A 20,832-nucleotide genomic window follows, 5' to 3' on the forward strand; every position below is an offset into this window, starting at 1 on the left:
CGGCTTTGCCCCCCCCCCCTGTATCCGCCAGTGATAAACAGGTTGAGAATTGACGATCATAAGAACAGTGATGTCCATTTTGTAATAGAAGTCATCAGCATTGATCCCTACTCCCATGATAATCACAATAATTAACGGAGAAGAACAAAGTGCTTTGTCTTTTCATTTTTTTAAAACAGGAATGCTGCGACGCATCCCGTTGAATATATAATCACAGATTCTGAAACGTATAGATATAAAGACTAATGCGTAAAATCTTGTCATTTTTTCGGACATTTGAGTAATCCTTCTCAAAAGCAGTTCGAAAATGTATGTGTTAATTAAGCCTGATTTTGTTAACTCGTGCTGGGGAAAGAAAGACGGAGGCGTCCCTGTTACTATTTTAAGTAGTCGGGGAAGGAGGAAAGGGAAGAAAAACAGAACAAACATAACAACGGAAGATATTTGGGGCGTGGAATCCCTTAATGTTCCAATTTTCAAACTGAAAAAAAATATGACGTCATTTCAGTTAGTCTGTCCCCCTCTCTTCCCTCTGCGCATGAAAATGTCTTGGCGACACCATTGCTCTTCCTGTGCGATCAGATTTATGCAATCATGCAATTACTACACTAATTTCTGACCCATCATACGATTTTGGCTTTGATACCACTTGAAATATGGCAAACGAAGAAGCAGTTTATATGTTTACTTGGATATACTTTATTCGCGCGCGGCAAAGAGTGAAAGCGTGCTGTTAGTACGTTGGCGGTTTATTCTTGTTTTTTATTTGTGCATGAAGAAGAATAAACTTGTGTGTTTGAGCATGTGTGAGGTCTATATTTTGAAGGGAAGTGTATGTGGGTGATTGAGTAAGTGTATGTCATTTCGTAAATGAGAATGAGTGTGTGCGTATACGTGAGTTCTAATTTGCTGATGTTTTGTGAGGGGAAATGCGTGCGTGGCAATGTGAGTGTGTGCGTTTCTTTCTTAAAGATGGGGTAGGGGAATACTTGTGTACGTGCATGCTGTGTATAAATAGTGAAGGATGATGTATACATTTGTGTGCCTGCGTGCGTGTGTGCTTTCGTATCATCTTTAAAAAGAATGAGTGTGTGCTACATTGTTTAACGGAATTAGTGTGATTGTGTCTATACGTATTATGGATTGTGCGATTACCAAAACAACCCCCCCCCCAAAAAAAAAAAAAAATATATATATATATATATATATATATACAAGCACTGTTTTTTGTTTTGGTTTTTATTACAACGAATTTAACAATAATGTTTCCAGCTTCGTTGATTACTTTCGAAGTCATATATTCAGAAAGTGTATACTCCACATCAACACCCACGATATCCAAAATCTACCAACCGCCTAACCCTCCGAAAACTTAAATAAATAGAAACGTAGTTAAATGGAACATGTAACAATTGTATTCAAAAGGGAAAATAAACTAAGTTAATCAGAAATGACCATCTCCTCCTTAATCAAACATTACTTATATACATTATCAATGTGACGCACATTAATGTAAAATTATTGGTTTTATACATGTGCGATGCACCACAACAAAAGGTCTTTGCAAAATAGGTGAGCTTTACTTTTCTAACAAACCTTTTAAATTGTACCTAGATCGATCGCCGCAGGACACCATACACTGGCATTTGTGCATGGTTGCACACACTCTGAGATTAAACATACACACAACATAGTTATTTGTGTTGTTCATGGTACAGAACGCTTTACGGGGAGTCCTAAAGTCGATAGTTACATTCATACTGTGCAGAAGTAGTAGGACAAGCACAGTTTACACTGAGGGATCCAAACAGCTGCGGTGCCAACCCACGCGCAACACACCGTCTGCGGAGGATCTGTAGGCCTGTATCGTCAACCTCCAATCATCACTGAATTTATTACATGATGCATGGAGCAAAATTAAGATTTCATAAGCTGGTGCACGAAATATAAGATTAGAACCCTTTTGGATATTAGACAGAAACAAACAAAAAAATAAATGTAACGTAGAATAGTAATCAAATTACCATAATCAATGGTGGTGGTGGTGGTGGTGATGATGATGGTGATGATGACGCAAACTATAGCCCAACGGGGCCCTACAATTCAATTCACTTTGACAGTAAGATTGAATTTTATATCTCAAATGAGTAAAAGCTAACATCAAGTACAATCGAAATACATAAAGGCAGTTGAAACGCGTGGATAAAGATGTTACTTAAAATACGAGTGGATTGGCGAATCTGCTACGTTACTACAACCACTATAATACTATTCTACTAAAGCTACTATGACGTTCAGATTTGAATTGAATATAGAATATAATCCTTATCCACTTAATCGTAATCAGGCAATGACTTACTACAATATATTTATACATCTCTCTTAAATTATTTTGAGTGAATCAAACTTAGTAATTCAATAAGGCCACCCCCCGCCCGAAAAAAAAAAAGAATTAACAAATTCAACTTGCCATCAGCAGTAGATATGAAGTAATTCTATTTCAGATAACTCCAACCAAATCTGTTCGAAAAATATGGTCCTCGGATTATGTGCCTTCCCTTCTTTCCTAAAATTTGTGTTATAGCTAAGAATAATGTAGTTGCAGTAAACGAGGATTCCACTAGACAGTGTTGAAATGTAAGAGACAGAAGTTGCAGCATCCAACTGCTTCATGAGAATGTCTTTTAAATCAAGGTTCATTGTCAAAATATTATCATATATCTAGATCTGGTACATTAATGTAAACTTATCTTTTGGAAATCATAAAATCTTAGCTCAAAATCGACATCTCTGATGATTACTAACGCAGAAAAGCATATGTGGGACGGTGTATTAACATTGCTTCGAAAAATACCCGACTTTTGATGAAATTCCATGCTTTAATTATTTGCTATTTTTTCAGCAATTACGCATTTTCTTCTAGGGCTATTTGGCACATATTTTTCCCTTTTAATCATACATACAAACACTTTTGTGGCATTTCACTCGATTCTGCTCGAAATCACTGGTATTCATTTATAAATTTAGGGTTGAATATTATTATATTCAACAATGCAATACAATTATTTTAATTATTAATTTGGTAACTTTATTCACGTTTTTCAAGTACCGATAGATTTACTGTTTATATAACACTCTCCCCAGTTTACTTTATCAAAATGTCTACAGAGAAATAACTTATCAAACATATAAATTAAATGCAGTTATAAAGTAATAACATACATTGTTAAACATGAAAAAGTGCCTGTAATGAAAATAACAACAATAAACTGACCTGTTAACAGTATGGAAAATTAAATATTTCGGTTGTTTTTTCTCATGAATATGTTTACCAAAATGGGATTCCAACTTAATGCGTGGAACTTCCATTGCCCTGAAGTCATTGTGATTTATTCAAGAGAGGCATTGTTGTGAAATACGCAAACGTTGAGATATTATATATGTGTATATATATATATATATATATATATATATATATATATATATATATATATGTAATACAAAATGAATTATGAAACAGTGACGCAATTGCAAGGAAACGAAAATAACTGTCTCCGTTTTCTGCTGTCGCTAATGATATTTAGGATGAAATGTTAGTCTATATATGGTACCGGAAGAGTGACTCATTCGAGAGAATGAGAGAGAGTGAGAGAGAGAGAGAAAAACAAGATTTCTCAACAACCACAAAAAAGTTATGATTATGTCAGTTTATCGTACTATATTATTCTGCGTAAGATGGCATTAGGTTTCATAACATAGCGATTGATTTAAAACGAGAATGAATAAAAATAGCACTAATTGGATGAAAATCTCGTAACCTGGATACGAGTCTGGTGTCTGTCGACATGTTTACTTCTTTTATGCCGAGACTGATATTTAACTGCAGTAGAAAAATGAAGTAAGTCCAAAAGATTCGAAATTTGGAATATATATATTTGATTCACGGTTTTATTCTCTCGCACTTAGCCTCTGCAACGCAAAAGCTAACTGATTGACTGTAGGGCTATAATTACGGTTTTGTCCATAGGTTATTTTGCGTCATAAATCATACAGATAAAGTGTGCGATCATTCGTTAAGGTTCGCGTCTAACACGGACCTGATCTGTATTTCATAAACCTTGTAATTCATTCATATCCGTTTGGTACACGCAACATGGTATGTTCTTCGGTGTTAGATACAATATAAAGTAATCTATATATTTCCATCACTTCACAGGAGAATGAAACCCTTGGATCAACTCAGCTTACATACACAGTAAAAAAAACGTTGGTGTTAACCGGTGTACATAGCGGACTATATCAGTTATTTTACAGCGGTGCTAAATTGGGAGTGTTAGTTTAACACCTATATATGCTTTTTGAACATCTTTGGTTGCTACATGTACACACTTTGGTGTTATGTTCAATCTCTAGGGTGTAATTTTAACACATCAGGGTGTGGTCTTCTATCAACACCAACTAGTGTCAGTGTTAACACCACTTGAAACGAAAACAAATGAAAGAATAAGATCAATGGAATTACCAGAACATTTGTACAAACAATATCACAAATTATGGACACTCAAATGTCGACATCACTAATGCTATGTAGAGCGTCCGGTCGACACTGCGACCAAGATTTGTGATATCTCAAAAGTTGAACCTTCACCCTTGACCTTGTCTACGGAAAGTGTAACCCCAGTATATGTATCTTTGTACATTCTTATGGTAGTACAAACTCCTTGTTCATGACATATTTCATTGAATACCCACTTAAACATTTCTCTAAGCCAAAATACATGCTTGTAGTTTGCGATTCCTGTTTTTGACAAATACACTGTAAAATGTGCGGTGTTAAAACTGACACCAATTGGTGTTAATAGAGGACCACACACTGAGGTGTTAAAATTACACCCTAGAGATTAATCATAACACCAAAGAGTGTAAATGTAACAACAAAAGGTGTTGTAATAACACCTATAGGTGTAAAAATGACACCACTAATTTAACACCGGTGTAAAATAACTGGTGTGGTCTTGTATGTACACCGGTTAACATCACAGTTTTTGCTGTGTACTGGAAGGCAAATTTAGTTATTTGTTTATTAGTGTTCCCACAAGTTCATCCCCTTCGTCAGAGAGTAGTTTAGGTCTATTATTTAGCCCAAGCGGAGACCTTTGGAAACTGGAGCCTGATGTACATCTATTTCGTATAATTACCGTTTGATCTAAGTCTTAATCCAATCCTACCTTCGCTTACAACCAGTTCGTCGACTAATCATCGGATCTAATGGTCATTTAACCGATTTGGCATTTAGAATACCTTCCACTTGGGTTACACCAAGTGAATATGGTTTAGAATTCTTGAATGAACTATTCATGAATCACATTTAGGGATGCAAAGGGCATTAGTATACAAAAAGTACGCATATTGCTTTTTGTTGCTGCTGTTATTTTTGTTTCGTTGTTTTCTTTTGTTTTTATTATTTTTTCTGCTAGTCATTTTTTTCTTTGGGAAAATGTGCCCCCTTTCGAAAAATTATTAATCAGCCCCTGATTATTATTATGGTTGTTATTGTTGTTGTTACTGCTAATGTTATCATTATTATTATTGTTGTTGTGATTTTAAGTATAATTGATATTAATATTTTCATTTTGAAAAGTGGAAAATGACAAACAGACCAAGTAAGAATTGCACCAACTGGCATTAGACTAAATCAGTGGGTATTAATGCCATAACAAAGTGTAGTGTAGACCATATGGAACTTAGACCATATTGATCGTAGACCAAAACGGGTTTGCGCACATTCATGATATCAGACAATGTGAGAGGTTGACTAACTGCCTGTAGATCATACGAAACCCTTGACCCAATGTTAACACATGAAACGACATTCCGTTGTGCCATATTTCCGTGTATCATAACACGTTCTTTAAAATACACAATACATGGCAAATCAGTGTATTGTAACGTCGTAAAAGTTAAGACATTTTTCCTTTTAACGAAACGTGCCACTTGTAACGTTTCCTTTCGACAATACACGCAAATGATCTGACATTGACGTGTACATGTACATCATCTTGACAACATATTGCCTAATGACCTAATTAGGGTATGACTGACAAATAAGCAACCTTGTCATTTTGCCCGTTATGCAATGCGTATTCTGTGATAACGTAGGTCTACTGTAACACAGTATCTCCATTATAAAATTTGCTTCATCGGCCACAGGATTAATGGGGCGAAGAGCGGGGTGGGGGCAAGCACCCCCCCCCCAAAAAAAAAAAAAAAATAAATAAAAAATAAAAAATGAATAAATAAATAGCTAGTCAAAAGCTATTAGGCGCATTTTTTTTACTTCGTTATCACATAATAGAACTCATTTGCGCTGAAAAGAGGCTTCTAAATTTAGATGCAAATTAATCCGATAAATGATTTTTGACCACTGACCCGGTAAACGATAAACGTCTGGGCGTATGTCGGATAAAAATCATGCCATCTGGGCATGTTATTGCAGAATGATATTTTAAAGTTAGACGACAACATTTCTATTCAATAGTCCTGATCAATATCAAAGTGATAAGATTTTATGATCATCTTATTGCTCGTTTGCACGTGACCCGTAAGCTTAATCATAATCGACGTCATTATCGTTAACGTCGACATAGCCGACATATACTACTAATAAAACAAAAATTGTTTAGCGCTATCAATCTAGAAACAGTCTATTCCGAGGCCGATTGTTAATTATTATTATTATCCTGGCTTTAGCTCGAGCTGCCATTCAAGGAATAAGTCCTGCTGGGTACACATTCACCTCGCCTGGGTCGAGTGCAGCACAGTGTGGATAAGCCATGGCTGGGATTCGAACCCACGACCCTCTGTTTGAAAGGCAAAAGTCAGAACCCCTAGACCACGACGCACCCACACCATTGACACCACCATAGGCATGTTCATGACAGTGAAGATCATGTTATCACATCATCATCATATCATGATTTACATTTTTGATGTTTTTTTTTAGATGATGGTTCGTAATAATAATTCAATTCAATTCAATACTTTTATTTCATTTCCATTAAAAGCATAATACAAAGTAATATAAAGTAATACAAATCAAGTGCAATTCTATAGAAGGGCATTCTTACTTCGTAAAACAGAAAAAGCATTATAATATCGAGCATAAATGGAAATGACATAAATAATGATATAATAATCCACTCTTTCCTGCTCCCCTGATATAGGACATTTCAAGATAAACAATTGAAACACCTTATGCTCAGAGTATTACAATAAAGAAAAAGGTCCACATTAAATTAGATGTTTTCTAAAACATGGCATATTAATGATACTTTGGGTTGTGAATTGCAGGGAAGGGGGGGGGGGTATTATATCTACCGTTCATTCAACGAACGCATCTGCTGCATATATGTTCACCCATTTACTGGAGACGAATAATGATTCTACGAATTTTATTGTCTAGGTCACATGCTCATTCTACAGACAACATGAATATTCCTTGACATTTCTGCGATTCTCGGAGAGACATGCAAATTTGTGCTTCCTTCCGTGCTAGTTCGTCTTTCGAGAATCATATTTTGGACATACGCGACGAATTTAGGAATTTACTATTTTGTTTTACTTTCAAATCCACTCAAGTCATTTACGTTCAAACCCACTCACGTAGCTGAAACCTGGTTTACAACTTTTACATATTTTCAAATCCAAACCTAAATTTTATTGGAAAATGACCAATGCATTATGTTATTGTGGATGTAGCTGGGAGGTTGGGTTGGAATTTAGGGTCATTTGCCACTGTGGTCAATATTTCAACTCAATATTTGTTAAGAAATTTCAAGGGCAGTGATAAACTTCCCAATATGTTCGAACAGTCATAATCGCAGGTTCACTTCGAAGCTAGGAGATATGGATCTGAAAATGCGTTACCCTCCTAGCGCGACACCGAAAATAGAAAATAGCGATTGCTTTTCTTACATTTCCAAAGCTTTAAACATACCCTACTTTGTAAGAATTAGAAAGCGATATTTCTCTATAGAGCATTGATTTACGATCTTGCATAAACTTTTCCGCCGACAAAGCTATCCCTATCCCAGAAAATTGATGGAAAAATGGAACGGCTCTGCATACCCTTGTAGTATATCTTTGCTCATTTGAATTTTTCCATCAAGGAGCGGGTAATTGGTTTCTCGTTTTTCTCATTTTGTCGTGCGTCACTGGAGCATTGGTGCAGCTGATAGGCAAAATGAATGCACCATGGCTCGGTTTGTAGCGAACGCGAACAGCGGGGATGGAGAAATAGGTCAAGAACCGCTGTGTGTGAGAGGGTGTGTGTGTGTGTGTGTTTCTAGGATGAAGGGGAGTGGGGGAGATGTGCACGATTGAGCATGAGGAAGTCATGCATAGGAGAAAGATACATGTATGTAAAGGGGGGGGGGGGGTAGTCAGGATAAAGAGGAACGTGGAGAAGGGAAACTTAAATAAGAATGCACATTGTTACTTGAAGAAAAAATATTGTTGTATTTAGTGTAAGCAACGCGCAAGCGTATTTGAAAAGTAGTGCAGTTCAATACAAATTGAACACTGGGAACATAAGAATAATGGTTGTAGTTGTTAGAACTGGCCAAAAATATGGCGGTAGTCCTTGAAAAAAAAGAAAAAAAATATTCTTCAGGTTATGGTTAATTATGATATACACGCCTTTTCTCGCCTCTCTCTCTCTCTTTCTCTTTCTTTGTGTCTCTATGTGTGGAAATGAACTGTAAATGCTTCCCTTATGGAAAAAAAATGGAATAATGAATCAAATATTTGTATTTTTGTGATTGTTGGGGCTACAAATGTGCGTGACGAGTTTCAAGTTATGAGATGTAAGAGCGGAAAATAAGAAGAGAAAGCGGCAGAGATATTGAAAAGAAAATGCAAAGTATCATGCTTTATCCACTCTGATGGGAAGGCATATAGGGGTTAAAGAACATGAAGAAAGAGGGGTCCATTGAGAAGTATGCGAGGATTGGGCTTGTGTATGTATGTTGGTATAGGAGGTAGAAAGACAGAATGGTAGAAATCAAATTTGATTTGTGTGTGCGCGACTGTATTTGTGTATGGGTGTGTGCGCGTGCGGGTGAGGGCTTGTGCGTGAGTGTGTTTGTGAGGAAGCTAAAACATAGTTTAAAGCAGACAAAATCGAGTGATAGAACTGGGCATCTCGGAATGAATGTGGTAATCGAATATTGTTGTTGCTTTGGAGTTTCCTGTCATTCCTAAGTCATCTTTATTTTTATCTCATGGTAAAAAAATGACAGTATTCACTGATATGACATAGCGTGCCTTACTTAATATTTCTTCAAAAGGCATTCATGGCGCCATTTTGTAAAAAAAAATGCGTTGTAATCAAACGATATCGAAGAGGAGGAATATCGATCATGCCTGGTTATCTTTCGAAGGTAATTAAAACAGGAGCGTGCTCGGGTAGCCATGTGAAGATCATTACAATTGGAACAAGGACAATGTTGTTTTTCATTACTTGCAAATTATGTACACTGTTAAAGCATGGTTGCTCCTTATTGTGATATGGATTGACGGGGGTAATACGGATGAGGGGGTGGGGTGGTCACGAAACACTGGCCACGATTACAATGATAGTGTGACAACCTATTGACGGTTGATTAAATTAGAATAAACGGTGATATTACTTATGTTATTACTAGTACTACTTCTTCTCTACTACTACTACTACTACTACTCCTACTACTACTACTACTACTACTACTACTACTACTACTACTACTACTACTACTACTACTACTTTTGCTACTAATACAAATACTGCTACTCTTACTACTAACGTAACTTGTTCTGCTGCTGCTTCTACTCATACTACTTCTTACATGTACTTCTACTACTACTTCAACTGCCGATAATGTCACTACTTATACTACTACATCTTATTCTTCTTAGTACTTCTACCTAAACTTTTACATTTTGTTTTCCTTTTGATTTTTCAATGCTTGGGTTAATGTGGCTATCACATATTATATAAATAGTGTACAATCTATTGTACAATATACTGGATTATATGTACGACAAATATAAAATTATCCCGAGTGCAGGTTTATTTCACCGAGGCCGAAGGCCGAGGTGAAATAGGCTTGCACGAGGGATAATTTTATATTTGGAGTTCATTATAGTCCAGTAATATTGTATGATAGAACGTTCACTATTTATTATAGTAAATAGATCCCTTAATCTAAGCCCCCCATCATGGATTTTGCCATCCAAAAATCGAAAGTTATATTGTACATATGTACAATATAACTTTTTGAAGGGAGGTCACGTGGTACAAATCCAGCCAATCACAGCTCGTATTTTACTACCACTATTTACTATTCGTATATAGATCAGGTTAACTATGCTTTATCAGTGGTGGTCAGAAATGGTACACAGTAAAAACGCTGTTTATTTTTTTTATACAACGCTGTTTACTACATTAACCTAAAGTAATTGTTTAAACAGTTTAAACAGATGTTTAGAATCTTAAACAACAAAGTTTAATTTTCAATATCTAATCTTCAATGCATTAAACATGACTGTTTAAACTGTTAATCAACTACTGTAAGGTTCATATAGCAAACAGTGTAGTAGGAATTCTTTAACAGCGTTTTTACTGTGTAGTGATGGCAATATCATTTCTGGTAGTGATGGTAGCAGTAGTAGTAGTAGCGGAGGAAGTATCAATAGAACAGTAAATGAAACGTGGTGATATAGATACTCAAAAAGTCATATCAAAAACACAATTTCAACAAAACCATGATTTTGCTAGGGAGAGAGAAATATCCCCCCCCCAAAAAAAAAGCAAAAACAAAGTTGAGTATAACATGCGGTAAGGGAACTATACAATGGAATTTTGCTACACGGATAATATTCAAATGAAGGGGTCGACGACTTTTAGAACTCCTGTTTTTAATTCTTTATAATAAAATAATTGTCTTCTCCAACATTTAAAAACGTGTTAAATAAGCCTCTTTTTTTGCTTACATCTCGTATAATAAGAAGGAAAGTAAGGCCATTGAAACTCTAATTCCCGTATCAAACTTGATGTGCATATGCATTCTTTCCTTTGGAATAAACAATATTTTTTTGTTTTATACCATAACCTCTTTATATCCAGTATTGATGGAATGTCAGCATGATGGTTGTTTGAGGTGGTCTTTTATTTTAATTTCAAATCTCCCTTTTGATTGGGTCTTTTTTCCGTTTGAAATAGTGTTTTAGATCCATATGATCAATATGATCATTAATGTTATCATTAATATTATTGTTATTATTATTACTAGTAGTAGTAGCATTAGTATTTATGTTTTCTACTTTTATTGACCTCCCACTCCAAAAAAAATCATCAATAAGTCGACAGGGAGGGTTCTCTGTAATAGGGTCTTTTTTCCTTTTGATATAGCGTTTTAGATCCATATTATCTATATGATCATTGATGTTACCATTAATATTATTGTTATTATTATTACTAGTAGTAGTAGTAGTAGTAGTAGTAGCATTAGTATTAATGTTTATACTTTTATTGACCTCCCACTCCAAAAATCATCAATAAGTCGACAGGGAGGGTTCTTTGTAATAGACAAAATAGTAAATTGGTCTTCAAGAGCAAAACATTAACAAGTGGAATGCCTCTGGCCGTCTCACCTGCATCACGCGGTTCAATATAGCAGCAGTGCTGACTTTGCATACTACTCTAACTCGCACAAGATGTTCAGTGATACATGGTTACTCTTATGTCCTCTTTTTATGAACTAGACCAATAAACTTACAGAGATATGATGGTTATTCAACAAAAAACCCCAACATGGCCAAAGTTCATTGACCTTACATGACCTTTGACCTTGATCATGTGACCTGAAACTGGAACAGGATGTTCAGTGATACTTGATTACTCTTATGTACAAGTTTCATGAATCAGATCCATAAACTTTCAAAGTTATGATGGTAATTCAACAGATACACCCAATTCGGCTAAAGTTCATTGACCTTTGACCTTGGACATGTGACCTGAAACACGCACAGGATGTTCAGTGATACTTGGTTACTCTAATGTCCAAGTTTAACGAACTAGACCAATAAACTTTGAAAGTTATGATGGTAATTCAACAGATACCCCCGATTCGGCCAAAGTTCATTGACCCTAAATGACCTTTGACATTAATCATGAGACCTGAAACTTGCACAAAATGTTCAGTGATGCTTGATTACTATTATGTCCAAGTTTCATGAATCAGATCCATAAACTTTCAAAGTTATGATGGGAATTCAACAGATATCCCCAATTCGGCCAAAGTTCATTGACCCTAAATGACCTTTGACCTTGATCATGTGACCTGAAACTTGCACAAAATGTTCAGTGATGCTTGATTACTATTATGTCCAAGTTTCATGAATCAGATCCATAAACTTTCAAAGTTATGATGGGAATTCAACAGATATCCCCAATTCGTCCAAAGTTCATTGACCCTAAATGACCTTTGACCTTGGTCATGTGACGTGAAACTCATGCAGGATGTTCATTGATACTTGATTAACCTTATGTCCAAGTTTCATGAACTAGGTCCATATATTTTCTAAGTTATGATGACATTTCAAAAACTTAACCTCAGGTTAAGATTTCGATGTTGATTCCTCCAACATGGTCTAAGTTCATTGACCCTAAATGACCTTTGACCTTGGTCATGTGACATGAAACTCTAATAGGATGTTCAGTATTACTTGATTAACCTTATGGCCAAGTTTTATTAACTAGGTCCATATACTTTCTAAGTTATGATGTCATTTCAAAAACTTAACCTCAGGTTAAGATTTGATGTTGACGCCGCCGCCGCCGCCGCCGCCGTCGCCGTCGGAAAAGCGGCGCCTATAGTCTCACTTTGCTTCGCAGGTGAGACAAAAATCATTTTATCTGAAGAAGTATTTGTTTATCTTCACGCTGGAAAAAAAATCAAAATTGTAAAGTTCGTTAAAAGACAAGATAAGCGTTTGTTTGACACAAGTTTTTGTGGACTGCTTGAAAGCTTATTTTAAATTGCGCAGTGTGCGCATCTGAGTGCTTGAGTGAACGCAATCTTTAAACGTCGTTTACTCCTTATTTTCCGAAGAGCTCGTTTTGTTTCTTCTGCATTCAATCGAGCATTTCGGTGGGTTATTGTTGATTGGTTCTGACAAATTTGTATATCATTATAAGACCATGTCTGTGGTTCAATCTAGATTAGAATTTCAAAATTCACTTTGGGTGTTGGTTTTGGGTCGGTTGGCCAGATTTGTATTATTAATGCTGCTATTATTATTGATATACTGATTATTACACTTATTATCAGTATCATTGATATCACATTATTATCAAAATTCTGCTTTAATTTGATACTGTCGTCGAATTAATCTGAATTCAATGCCTCTTCGTACACAGACAGCCATGTTGGAGGAACATACACGATGAACCGATGAAAAGGCGCCAACCTGTCCTCTCTAGTCTTTGATCCAGTTCTCCTTACTCTAACAGTCAGCCTTTATACCAAGCCCTAAGAAATCTTCTTGGATCACACGTGATCAATACACACTGCACACCATAGCTGTACACACCAGCAGTCAGCATGCTTCACGCCAGTACAAAGAGAGGCATTTCCACAGTGTATCTCGAGCAAGCATCGGGCAGACATGGTATGATGAGACGCGTGTTCCCATTGGCTCCTGGACCTCACCGGGCGTCACGTGATCGCATTTCAAGTAAGGATTAGACATATGACCCTTCCTCTGTCAAATTTGAATTGTTTAATTATTATTGTTTTTCGAAAGTGCATCCTACTTTGGGACCATTAGCAATAACAAAAGCACCATCTGATCATACTGCATTGAACTGTTAATTCCTAATATTAAAATGAGTTTTCTTGTTGGGGTGGACTTGACATTAAAATAAGAAATATGCTACGTTCATATTTGATATGTAATTCGAATTTTATGGTGAAGCTATTGCACTCTATACATGTTAAGAAACCTCCCGGCTAAAGTTTAAATTTATTAAAAAATATAATATACACATATGTTGTTCATACAAAAGTTGGGGTTTTGTCACGATAAATGATCTCAATGAGTTTCCTCTGTGAAATGGTGTTAGTGTACCTTGATAATAAGTTGAAAGTCTCGTGTATTATACTTTTATTAATATTATTTCATTATTATTATTATTATTTGTATTGTGGAGGAGCCGTGGTATAGTGGTTCTGACTATCGCCTTGTAAACAGAGGGTCGTGTGTTCGAATCCTTCCACGGTCTGGCGTCCTTGGCAAGGCGTCAATCTACACCTTGCCACTCTCGACCCAGGTGCTGAATGGGAACCCGGTAGGACGTAAAAGTCATTGTAGCATGTCGAGTACTGTGTGCGCCTCACCGACGACTGACTGGAATACTCCCCCGGGAGTGGAGGATGTGCACACATTGTGTTAAGGAATAATGATTGAATCCGATGACCAGGGTAATAATAAATCTGCAAAGCGCCTAGAAACGTCGTTCCGATGTTTTCAGCGGTACATAAAAGCGGACTATTATTATTATAATAGTTATTATTATAATTGTGTTATTATTATTGTTTATGTTATTTTTGTTGTTTTTCTTCTTGTTCTTCGTATGATCATTAAAATTATTAATATAAAAGAGTAAAGTCAAGCTCGACATTAAAATGTTCATTGAAATAACATACAAGCATTTTCACGTATTTATGAGTTCATACAAACTCCAAAAACGTCCAAGGACAGAACATCTATATGAAAAATAATAAAGTAATTTTAACCATTTGTAAATGCAATATGGAATATGTCGTAACGAAGCTGGTATAACATTATCTATATGATACATCGACGAATACACACACACAACAATGAAGAAAAAATATCCATCGCGATAATAAATTCAGTCAGATGGTAAAATGGATTCTGTCAACTCCATTAAGGAATAAAATTGAATTTGTAGGATTAGGGGGATGGTATCACTTTTGACGTTTCCAATATCATCAGAAGTGTACCCGGATGGGAATCCCATTTTGGTAAAGTAAGCCTCTTTGCCGGGTGCATTCCTTAGAAGGCTGGGACAATTTCACCAGATATGTTGGCTATTTCAGTCACAATAACCTCATTAGGCTTGACCTAGGTAAGAGGTGGCTTCATGGGTCCCTGGCACAAAACCTAGTAATTGATCGCAAGGTCGAATCTTACAACCGATTTCATTTTTCGTTTTAATGCCATCAACCTAAGACATGTTATGAACGATCCTTGGCATTTGTGTTAAGAATTCAAGAAATTAGTCAATTAAAGCTTAATTAATGCCGGTTTTTAAATCGAAATATATTCTCCAAATCTATCCGCACCGCATCTCCTTGTCATTCTACAAGAGAGTGTGGAAGGGGGCAGAGGCGGAAATCTCTCCCAAAAGTTGGGGGGTACAAGGGGCTGGAAAATTTGACAAGGGAAAAAAAATGGTTATCATCCCAAAAGTGAGGTCATCTCGTCCTAGAATAATTAATTATTTCGATTTTGAATGATGTATTTCTTACCGTCATAAACGACCCAAAAAAGTAAGGGGACATTTGATATTGTGCCCCCCCCCTACTATTTTGAGTTGGGAGGACACGTCCCCCCTGTCCCCCTGGGATTTCCGCACATGGATGGGGCGGGGGGGGGGCAGGAGTGTAGGACTGTGAGATTATGGCCCGAATTCACAAAGGTGGTTTTGAAAACCCACGGTTGAGTCCACGGTGTATGTATATTTCCTATATAAATTACGCTTAATTTAGCGCGTATCGGGTGCGTGTATGAAAAATCTCCAATCCCGATGCGCGCTTTTGTCACTGTGCGCCAAATTGACGCCTGTTACCATGGTACGCTTTTTTATTCATGAGTCAACTTTTTATTCATGAGTCCATTCTTCAAAGAGTGGACTTATGAATAAAATAGCGTATCTAACCATGGTAACAGGCGTCAATTTTGCGCAGAGTGACAAAAGCGCGCATCAGCATTAAGCGTAATTTATACAGGAAATCTGCATAAACCATTGACTCAACCGTGGGTTTTCAAAACCACCTTTGTGAATTCGGGCCAAAGAAGCAAAACGTACCCCTCGATTCTGAAGTTGGGTTTAACTTAAACTCAGGTTTAAAGTTGTGGTTTAAGTATGGGAAGCCAAAAGTATCAATTTTCTTTATAAGTTGTATGTTTCTTGTGTTTACTGTGCTTTCCTGATTCATCGATGGTGAAGACAACCATCTATTTATACTTCCTACACAATTATGAATGATTTAAGAGCCGAATGAGCTGAAGTATGATATCTGTCCTGTAAGTGATTTCGTAACAATTGGCTGTCCATACTTAAACCACAACATTAAACCTGACTTTAAGTTAAACCCGACTTCAGAATACGGGCCTTTGAGAATGACCGTAAGAAAAGAAATACTGAAGTAAAGCAAGCGAAATCCGCTAAATAACTTGGCGGATAATGGAAGGATGATTAAAAAGGGAAGGAACATTATACCGCCAAAGGAATATGAAATTATACTTTATCCATCAATATCCTGATGATAGTAAGTGCAAAATGCGGAACCTAGGTTGCACTTATCCTTTTTTTCGGTATTGATTGTTATAAAGGTCATTTTTAAATGCCACTTTTTTACAAAATAGAACAGAATGATTCTGTTGCTGGTTTTTTTTTAGGGGGGGATGTTCATTTAAATTTTAGTTATAACGATCATCTCCAGATTATGACAATGCACGCTGTCACCATCTATGATGCTGCCTGTCCATAGTTATGAATGAATGCATCAATCGCAATGGTGGGCAATATATCCAATCAATCGTTACTCTATGGAAATCCATCAGTGTCATATTTTTTTTCAGGAAATTTCCTAAATGTCCTTTGAAAACAAAAAAGAACACACCAAAATTTCAAGAAATCAGTGAATTTATGGATATATACACTCATATCTAGATTTTTTTTTTGAGCAAACATGCATTTTATATATTGACTTTGCTGGCTTTCGGGGAACTAGAGTCGCTTTAAAACTACGACGAGGCAGGCCATTGATCCATATCTACCCAAGGTTACCGGCTTTATTATAAAATGGCTTGCAAGAAAGATAATCAATCGATTCGGGAGTAAAGACATGCTGAAAACATTGTACCTTCTAGGTGTATGAGAAACAACGTCGCCTTTGCTGTAGTATCATCAAGTGATACATTATGCCGATATGTTGGAACGAGTGTAGTATATGTACCATCATGCTTAAATATAGCAGCTGGAATGCTTAAATAATTACTTGTGTACATATTTCGTTAAATGGTACGTTTCATTCGATATTTATGTAAATCATAAATGTATGTCATGGGAGGGCATGTAATACAGGTGGATGCATGTCATTATATTATGGACAAAGAGTATCTTTAGAATTAGCGAGAAATTATGTTCTGAGGGCTATGATGTCAATGCACGGAGGGGAGAGTAGTTGATGTGTACTCATCAGGCACAGACCCTGATCGAAACTTTGATGAACTCGTGTGTCTCCACGCAAAGACTAACACATACAAAACTTGCTGTTTCAATTCCGAGGGCCTACAGTACACAGGGCTTGAGTACGCTGCAATTCAGACCCTTTACTCGAGTGAAGGGTTTGCACAGCAGACTAGTTGCTGTGTGACATCACAAATCTTGGTCCCATTGCATTTTGGAAGACATGCATAGCATTACTGATTGCGACATGCAAAGCTTTTTTTTTTAATCCTGCCTCATTGTGTTTGTCCAGTTGTACTCAAACTTTCATGGATTAGTGCTACTTAGATTCTTCTGCTTTGATACAAGCTCGGCTATACCATAATAATAACAATAATAATCCGCTTTTATTCAGCGCTTAATACATGGGAACGACGTGTCTAAGCGCTGTACAGATACATTATTACCCCGGTCATCGGATTCAATCAGTCATTCCCGCACACAATGTGTGCACATCCTCCACTCCCTGGGGAGTTTTCCAGTCAGTCGCCTGAGAGGCGCACACAGTACTGGACAAGCTACAATGACTTTCCCATCCTACCGGGTACCCATTTAGCACCTGGGTCGAGAGTGGCAAAGTGTGAATTAACGCCTTGCCAAATGACGCCAGACCCCGTTGGGATTCGAACACACGACCCTCTGTTTACAAGGCGAGAATCTGAACCACTACACCACGGCTCCTCCAAAGGTGTCGTTCTTCTTTTTTTAAACATGTTTTTACATGTCAAAGAAATGGAACAATGTTGGAGTCTAAGATTAAGATAATGATGGAAACATCTTCCTCACTTCTACATGTATGCTTGACATCGCTTTCATATAATTATGATAATCAAAACGATAGAGTATTGAATAATGAATTGTCCGAACACAACACCGAATTACTCTAAAGGGTTCCAAAATTACATCACAAGCAGCCACGTTGGAGGACATAACATTTTGATCCGATACATGATACCACGAAAGCATTTGATTTGATGCACAGCTTTTACTGTTTCTCGTCCATAAAACTAACCTTCAGTGAAATGAAATACACAAATTAAAAATGCACAAGTTCAGAGTTCAGAAACAAAATAATTTCATGAAGACAATTGATTGAACGTTTGGGAAACATGAATAAAACCAAAGAAAGATTGTTAGAATTCACTATAGCATGGAAATCTTATACTGGTTCACCAGCCTCACAACTATATATAATTGCATGGACGAAAACAAGAAATTGAGACGAGTATAAAAAAGAAGAAAAAAAAACATATCTGGTTCGTGTTGCTCTTTTTTCTTTTCTTGAGACAGAAATGACGTCAAATTTAGGTCGCAGTCAACTATGAAAATACCCAGGCGCCTATCCTGATAAGTCACATATTTTCTTTTCTATGGCATTCCTGTTCACTTAAACAAACCCTCACTTAAATGTTTCTATTCTCATCCTAATCAACACACATACGTGCATATATATGTATATATATATATATATATATATATATATATATATATACACACATTTTTTTGGCTGTCTTTTCCCCTTTTTTGTGTTAGTTAAAATAGGTGTCCAATATTTACTGTATCCTATACTGGGGTGACGAGAAATAGTTGGAATCATGTTCATTTTAACATATAGAATAATATCATTGAACGTTGTGGACCCCGTTATGGTCTCAGAGGACTACCTTATACAATTTTTACTCTGTAAAAAAGAGTCCACACTGAACTTCACATTGTTAAAGTTGAGAATATTAACACGCATAGTGAGTACAATGAACACACTGTGAATACACTATGCATACCTATGGCGTAATGAGAAAAAAAAGAAGAGACTAGAGATGGCGTATCGGGCAACATTCATTAAAAAAGTTGCGAGAAAGCGATGCGATGTAGCAAACATTTCGACATTTTTACTACAAATATCCCACTTTGTGAAAGACTTTGACATAATATTGAGACAATGAAATTATGTTTAATCCTCCTCTTTATTTCTCTTTTTCGCTCTTTTTTCACTAGTCGTGATTTTTTTATTCTATCATTATTTTCATTACTTATTTATTTATTTTTGGTTATTATTGTTATGATAATTATTATTATCATTACTTTTTTAGGGGGGGCAGAAGAAGCCTCCAAACCCCACCCCATCTCTATTCGCCATTGGTAAATGCACCATTAACACCGCGTAAGCACGACGTACAACACTTTCAACCAATGAAATCGTCATTGTAAGAAAACTTTAAACACACTGACCCGTATTATGAAGTAAGGTTTAACTTAGACCACGATCTAATTCTATGCTAAAATTATGGGAAGCCAAAAGTGTCAAAAAGTTAATTAAGTTGTATGTTTCTTATGTTTGCTGTGCTCTTTTCTGATTCATCGATGGTTAAGACAATCATCTCTTCATACATCCAAGACAATCATAAATGATTTGAGAGCCAAATGAGCTGAAATATAATGTCTCTACTATTAGGGATACTTATGTAGCATTTGGCTATCCATACTTACACCATGAATTTAAACATGAGATTAAGTTAAACCAGACTTCAGAATACGGGCCATATAATCTGACGCCTGGTTTAACTACTCAGTGCTAAAATTATTGGGAGCCTAAATTTCAAAATCTCTTTATATTGTGTATTTCTTATGTTCACTATGCGTTTTCCTTTTGCTTTCATAATGAGGAAAAATGTTTCAGTTATCATTCCCAGACAATTATAAACAATGTGGGTGTTGCATGAGTAACTAGATCGGATGGTACTGTTAGGAATTTGTGCTCTGACTAGCTTTTTATATTTAAACCACATCTTTAAACCAGGGTTTAATGGAAACCAAAACCCAAGAAGAGAAGCAATCTTTTTGGAAAGAGTAAAATGAGAGGAACAATTTAAAAAAAGTTTCATCAAAATCGGTTATGAAATAAGCGGGTCATGCTGGACGATTCAAAAGTCTTGTTGTACTTACTATGTGGATCCTCAAATTGGCAAACGTGCTTCAAAATGGCTTATTTTGTGGTCAACTCTCCATTTGTTTTGTACACATATTTTCAGATTTTCTCCTTTATATTACATATTTCACATTATCTCCTCCTGACCTTGACATACATGGTACGGATTATATTTTCCGTGACAAATGTTGTGCTCAGAAGAAGGCAAGATGCAATTTTAAAGATACTGAGGAGAATCTGAAAATTTGTGTACAAAACAAATAAAGAGTTGTCCACAAAATCAACTATTTTCAAGCACGTTCGCCAATTTGAGGATGCCAATGGA

At 36.3% G+C, this 20,832-nt stretch overlaps 1 long non-coding RNA gene across 1 annotated transcript in view; it reads left to right on the forward strand.

The window, feature by feature from the left end:
- Positions 1–20,832, forward strand: part of LOC121421567 — a 43,549-nt gene that overhangs the window by 13,739 nt on the left and 8,978 nt on the right. The window contains exon 2 of the long non-coding RNA XR_005971002.1: positions 13,460–13,776. This is a non-coding gene — a long non-coding RNA (uncharacterized LOC121421567). The remainder of the gene's footprint in view (positions 1–13,459; positions 13,777–20,832) is intronic.

Source organism: Lytechinus variegatus, chromosome 9, assembly GCF_018143015.1.
Source record: "Lytechinus variegatus isolate NC3 chromosome 9, Lvar_3.0, whole genome shotgun sequence".
Classification (NCBI taxonomy): domain Eukaryota; kingdom Metazoa; phylum Echinodermata; class Echinoidea; order Temnopleuroida; family Toxopneustidae; genus Lytechinus; species Lytechinus variegatus.